The sequence below is a fragment of the Hyperolius riggenbachi genome, chromosome 7, assembly GCF_040937935.1.
Source record: "Hyperolius riggenbachi isolate aHypRig1 chromosome 7, aHypRig1.pri, whole genome shotgun sequence".
In the NCBI taxonomy this organism is placed as follows: Eukaryota; Metazoa; Chordata; class Amphibia; order Anura; family Hyperoliidae; genus Hyperolius; species Hyperolius riggenbachi.
In genome coordinates, this window is record NC_090652.1 from 84,116,639 (window position 1) to 84,122,638 (window position 6,000).

The 6,000-nt window shown below is 43.5% G+C and overlaps 1 protein-coding gene across 2 annotated transcripts in view; it reads right to left on the minus strand.

The window, feature by feature from the left end:
* GLIS2 (GLIS family zinc finger 2) overlaps positions 1-5,536 on the minus strand; it is a 120,831-nt gene extending 115,295 nt beyond the window's left edge. For both annotated transcript variants that reach the window (XM_068244183.1, XM_068244182.1), the window contains exon 1: positions 5,459-5,536. The gene's annotated coding sequence lies outside the window, so the exon portion shown is untranslated. The remainder of the gene's footprint in view (positions 1-5,458) is intronic.
* Between the last annotated feature and the right edge of the window lie 464 nt (positions 5,537-6,000).

Here is a 6,000-nt window from a genome sequence, read left to right on the forward strand (position 1 = left end):
CCATACACCTAACCTCAACATTATTATGTCTGTCATGGATTACATGACCAGATATATGAAATATGGCAGTCTATAATTCTCCTAGATGCTTGGAACAACGTACCCATCAAGTTGTGTGAAAGCGTACTGAGGAAAATTGATTACTGTAATTTAAATTAGAGGTTATGGTCTCTTCCATGAGGATACCTCAACGTGGTGGAAGAGTACGGAACACTCTGTTTTGAATGGAAGCTGTGTAACCTGCCTATATTTCGGCTCTGCACATCCATGCAGTTGGTCAGTCAGATGCAGCCTGCCTTGGGAAGAGTTGCCACATCCCCATACTGTTAGGAAAATTGAAGGCTTATCAAATAAAAAGGGTGACCACATCAAATATTGATTTGATTTAGATGTTTTCTGTTTCGGGCACTTTGTAGATTGTAAAGAAAAAACTGTATAGCTGATACATAAATTGCATTATTTTTAAAGCATTCTCACTTAATAACACAATTTCATAAGTTCTTAAAACCTTTGCACTGAAATACAAGTTTATGCAGATTGTCTGCTATGTCTTATTACACAGCTGACTGTGTTAGCTAATTTTACACTTATGATTTTCATGAACCCATATTTATATCCTATAGCATCAGAGCAGATAATGGTGCCTAAATGCCCGTACACATGCTAGATTAAAGAAAACCTGTGCATTTATTGTATTTAAAAAAAAATCAGATACTTGCCTTGGGAGAGGGAAGCCTCTGGATCCTAATGAGGCTTTCCCTGTCCTCCTGTGCCATCTCTTTCCGCCGCTGGCAGCCTGGAACAATTAAAAACAATAACTGTGGCCTGCCTGTGTAGGCGTACTAGCGGCTTTCTGCTTGGGCTCTGGGGAAAGTAGCCGAGCCCGATCAGGTCTGCTGTACTGCGCTGGCGTAGATGGCTCGGACCGGCATAGTAGAGCGAACCAATCTAGCTTGGTTATTTCCACCTGGGAAGAAAGCCGCTAGTGCGCCTGTGTGCATCGGCAACAAACGGACTTTCGGGGCTGCCAGTGCTGGGTGGCCTCTGCTGAGGGGAATGGCAATGCCTCTTTAGGATCCACAGGCTACCCCCTCCCGAGGTAAGTACCACCTAAGGGCACTATTTTAACTTCAGGGCCACTGTAAAGTCAGCTGAAGTGGACAATAATGGCCCCCTCTGCCAATAATCCGGTAGCCCCAACCCACACCCAGCTAGCAAGTGGATCAATTGCGGCCGCTACATTTGCGCTGCTCAGTCGGCCACCAATCCCCCCCCCCAAAAAAAAAATTGCAATAGAACGCGTGGTTAACTTGCAGGCCTCGGCCCAGCGATTTCACCTGAGGGATCAAGAGTTTATTCCTACCTCTGTGAGGATGTTCAAATTTTGCAGGACACTATTTGCCCTCAAATGTCAGCCTATAAGGGAGAGAGAATTCCTACTGACTGTTACCACCCATTAAAATTACATTGGGTTGTCAACAGTTGTCAGTTGTTTCCATATTATTCAAATACCCTTCTTTGAGTTTTCACAAAAATAGTATACAAACTAGACTTTCTTCACTGTGGAAAAAGGTGAATAGACCCCTACAAGACTACTTTTGACTTTGAGCACATTATGAGTTTTCACACTCCCATGCTACATGGTAAAAATTCCCCACCATACGTATACATATACTTCCCTTAACTGTGCTCCCCGGGCGTCCGCAGAATCTTCAGCAGAGTAGTGTCTCACTTGTCCCGGTGGGCGTGCTGTCAGTCCGTGGCCCTGTGCACTCCCACGCAGGGGTGCTTCACCTCTGTGACCCGGCCCATGTTATTATGTAATAAAATGCAGCAGGTCACAGAGAAGATGCCACCAGCAGTGAATGAAGGCGGGGTATGGACTGGCAGGGAAGAAGCATACCCGCCAGAACAGGTTAGAGACGGCTCTGCTGATTCTGCAAGGACCTTGGGGAGCACAGTTAAGTTGGAGGGGTGACCTGGAAGGCCCAGCAGCAGGCTCAGGGCCCCGGGGCAACTTCCCAGGTTACCCATATGGCAGTGCAGGATCTACTGGTAGAGGAATAATGCCATGGGGTTCAGAATTTAGGCTATTTCACTGTTGCAGCAAACGGAAATTTTGAAGCGGACCTCAACTCTTGCACAGGACACAAGGAGAACACAGAGAAATCCACCCTGTGTGTATAGAGAACAGTCTGTCTAATGCTCCCTTCTTAGCAAGTAATGAGCTAGAGTAATTTGAGCTGTCAGTTGTCTGCCAAATTCTGAGCTAATCTGTAAATACAGGAGGTTAACCCTTGCTGTGCTCCCAGGATACCAGGAAGTAACCAATCTGTAGAATCTCAGTAGGAGTTCTATAAGCTGTAACAAGGAAATGTTTTTCTTTAAAGGCTATCATGTTGTTGCTTCTCTTTTAGAGCAGAGAGGAAGTTCTGAATTCAGGTCTGCTTTAATTCTACAGCATCTAATGAGATTCTAGAGAGTTGTAACTTTCCAACTCTATGACAAGAGTTTGAAGGAGGTTTCTTTGTGTGCCAGCATGACTGTTCCTCTGTGCACAATAGCAGGCCCATAGATATGGTTTGCTGAGTCTGAGATGAAAGAGGATGACTGTTTTGTGCACAGCTCATAGCTGGAGTGGGCTGGAATGTTGACTGCAAACCAACCTCCATCACCCAACATCAAAGCCTGACCTCACTGACGCTCTGCAACTATGCCCCAAGTATCCGGAGGACAGCCTTTCCAGATGACAGAGGCAGAAGTCACACTTTGCTATTTGCATTAATTTTACCGCAAAGGGAAAATGCATCTGAACTGACAGCCTGTGTAAGTCAATGGGCTTGGCAACATCTAATGCGATTTTTTTGTTTGCCGTATTACACAAAAAGAATCTTAAAGGGAACTGAGCACCATTTTTTTTAGCACCAGGGCATATCAATGGCACATTAAAATTGCATGCTAACAATGTGGCTCATTATTAAAAAAAACTTACATTTTTTACCTCTTCTTTTTACATTTAAAAGTTTAACAGAGACTTTTCTTACCCTAATTCTGCAGGCGGCAGAGCCTGCCCAGCTGCAGAAATTTAAGGCAGATAAGGACTGATGTAATTATTTTATTGCACACATTAGCAGAGAGCTTTTAACAGCAGAAGGGTGAGGAGATAGGACACTGTGATTCAAAGTGTTTAGAGAAGTCACACATGCTATCTTCACACCTGCTCTCTGGATAAATGAGGGCAGCTAGAAGGGGAAGTAGGAACATGGTGGCTCCTAAGGCTTTAGTAAACCAGGAGAAACTGCAGAGAAAAACTAGTGCTTGGTTCGCTTTAACGTCTACAACATAAGCTAGACATTAGGGTCCTTATATAATCCACTTTTTCTACTAATTTTTCTCCAAGCAGATAATTTTTCATTTCCTGCTTTAAAAAAAAACTTTTCAGCACTCTGCAAATGAAAAATTACCAAAAAGGAGGTTAAAAATTAGATGTCAAAATTATTCTGATCATTTTCTTACTTGTGGCTTAAAATGCATTTTATTAATTAGGAGTAAAAATCTCACCTAGGAGAAAACTTAGGCGAAAAAGCCAATCAAATAAGGGACTAGGTTTGATTGAGGCTAGGAACACACTTAGCAGAAACGGTAGCGTTGCGGAAAACACAGCGTTTTTGCCTACAATGGTAGTCAATGGGCCACATCAAAAACGCATATAAAAAAACGCATAAGTGGTGGGGGATCTTCAAGGGCATTAAGGGAGGTTATGGGGGGGGGGAGTTACAGTATATAGAAGGGGCATGCTAGGGCTGTATATGGAAGGGGGGGGGGGGGTTGCTCATGCTAGGTCCACACGATACAATTTTATGAAAGATTTACTGTCAAATCTCTAGATTGTAAGCCTTTGGGCAGGGTCCTCCTCCTTTTGTGTCCTACCTGATCATGCACCTCCATTACTGTGCACCCATGCTATGCATCTGAGTGAACGTAACTTGCCTAATCTCCATGCTCCATCCAGTGACTAAGCATTACCTTGTACTCATACTGGTACAGGATCATACCATTTATTGGCTAACTAAAAATGAATAAAAATAAGCAAGCTTTCGGCCTTGCAGCCTTCATCGGGCTTATATCCTGTACTGTGCTGTGTGATCTGGTTTTCTTGTATTCCTGTATTGTCATATTGCTGTATGTCACCCCTAAATATTGTCTGTAACCTAAACTAATGTCCAGCGCTGTGTAATATGTTGGCGCTTTATAAATACAATAAATAAATAAATAATAAATAAATCGATTATTTTCAACAGGTCCGATCTGATTTCTGATCGATTTTCCATAGAAGTGTTGGAAATAGCCGATCTGACAGTAAATCTGTCAGAAAACTGTATCGTGTGTACCAGGCATCAGACTATTGTCGAGTTGTTACGTTGACAAAGACATTTCTCCACATGCCCTGGCCGAAAGAATCACTGCTGATGTCACTGGCCTGTGTTCCCCATGCAGTTGTACAAAAAATCCAGTAGAGGGCGCATGGTAAAGAAATCCTGAGCTATGCCATCATTAGTAAGGCAGGGATCACACTTGTGTCTTGCGATTTCTCACAAGCATTTTTCTGCACATTAGTGTATTTGTCTGTGATTGAAGGCAGGCCTTATTTTTATTTCCAGTAGCCAGTGAATATCAGGGAGGAATCGCATGGGTTGTGCAGCTTGTATCTTTTCTTAAACAAGATAAAGAATCGCAGGTGGCTCTTGAAAACACAGCAGCCCGATACGAAGCAGCCGTTTTCGCATCTGATTTTACATTGCAGCAAAACACCTGCGATTTCAACAAGTGTGAGCCCTGCCTGAGGGTTTTTGCAGGAAGTGAGGTAACTGCCACAGCTCAGGAGGGGAGTACCACATCCTGTCACTGAGCTCCCTTTCTAGAGGCGTAACAATAGGGCCAGTGACCCCCACGATCATGGGGGAAGGGCGTTCCTCCTCACTCCCCCATGCAGAGTAGGGCAGGGAGTGGTGTAATACTTACCTGCTCCATGGATGGTGGCCTTCTCTATGCTTCAACGCCACATACTTTCTGCTGCCATTTGCCAGCTCCCGATCATGATCACACGGCCAATGTGAGTCATGTGATCGGTTTGTGGCTGTGATGCATGGAGAAACGGGGGGGGGGGGGGGGGGGGGGGCGGTTATATATACATTTTTTGCTTATTGGCCAGCTGCACTTGTTTATATGGGAGGGGGTGGGTAGTTAAGGGGCCCATGATGTCTTTTTTGCAGGGGGAGGGGGGGCCACATACGTTCTAGTAGTGCCCCTGCTTCATTCATCCACTGAATGATGGTCACAGGTGCCCGAATGCTCAATTTCCCCTGTTGGAACTTTAGTTATAAAGCGGCACACTTTTTTGTTTGTTTGTTTGTTTCTGTTTTGCTCTGTAGTTTATAACAGAAGACTGATTACTTACATAAGCCCATAGGTTCTCCGCACATACCTCAGTGGAGGGAACAGAACTTGTCACAGTTGATCCAAGTATAGTACATTCCTATAATGATACGTTACGTAATACGTAAACAAACCTTCATTTTTAGGTAATTAAGAGCATAAAGAAATTTTTAAAAAAAGTTTTTAAAAAGCATTAGTACACAATTACAGCTAACAAATTTGTACATGCGAATGAGTACTTGAGATAACATCACCTGCAAAAGGGGTACTTGGACTTTCATAAATGTGTACAGTGCGGGGAAAATCGCCCTCTAGTGGCCATATGCAGCAGGGGTGTCCATTGAGTAGATCGCAAAGGACTTCATGGTAGATCCCAACTGCACTACATTTTCCATTCTGTATATACAAGTGTGCTCTTAAAATTGTACATAGGTAGATCATTTTGACTTGCTAATTTTGAAAAAAGCTCACAAGCCAAGAAAGTGTGGGCACCTCTGATATACTGTATATACTGGCAGATAAGCTGAAATATTTATATCAAAAGTCTGGGCTAAAAGTTAGGAG